Here is a 258-nt window from a genome sequence, read left to right as displayed (position 1 = left end):
CTATTTTATAGCAGATTCATATACGAGGAAACAGACCCTAATGGACAGCAATACAACAAACCGTTTAATTTAATCAGTTAGTTTGTTGATAGCGTTCGTGCCTGGGGTCAATATGACTGCAGGTGTTTAAACTCAATTTCGGTACCTTATGCAACATGATAAATGCATTGGTAAGCAATGGTTCTATTTGCCTCCCTGAAGTGGATGCATAATTTTCCAGCTAAACTTGAATTTTGTCTGCATGACCAACATTCAAGA

This window comes from Penaeus monodon, chromosome 31 (genome assembly GCF_015228065.2).
Source record: "Penaeus monodon isolate SGIC_2016 chromosome 31, NSTDA_Pmon_1, whole genome shotgun sequence".
NCBI classification, from domain to species: Eukaryota; Metazoa; Arthropoda; class Malacostraca; order Decapoda; family Penaeidae; genus Penaeus; species Penaeus monodon.
Note: the sequence above shows the minus strand (reverse complement) of the source record.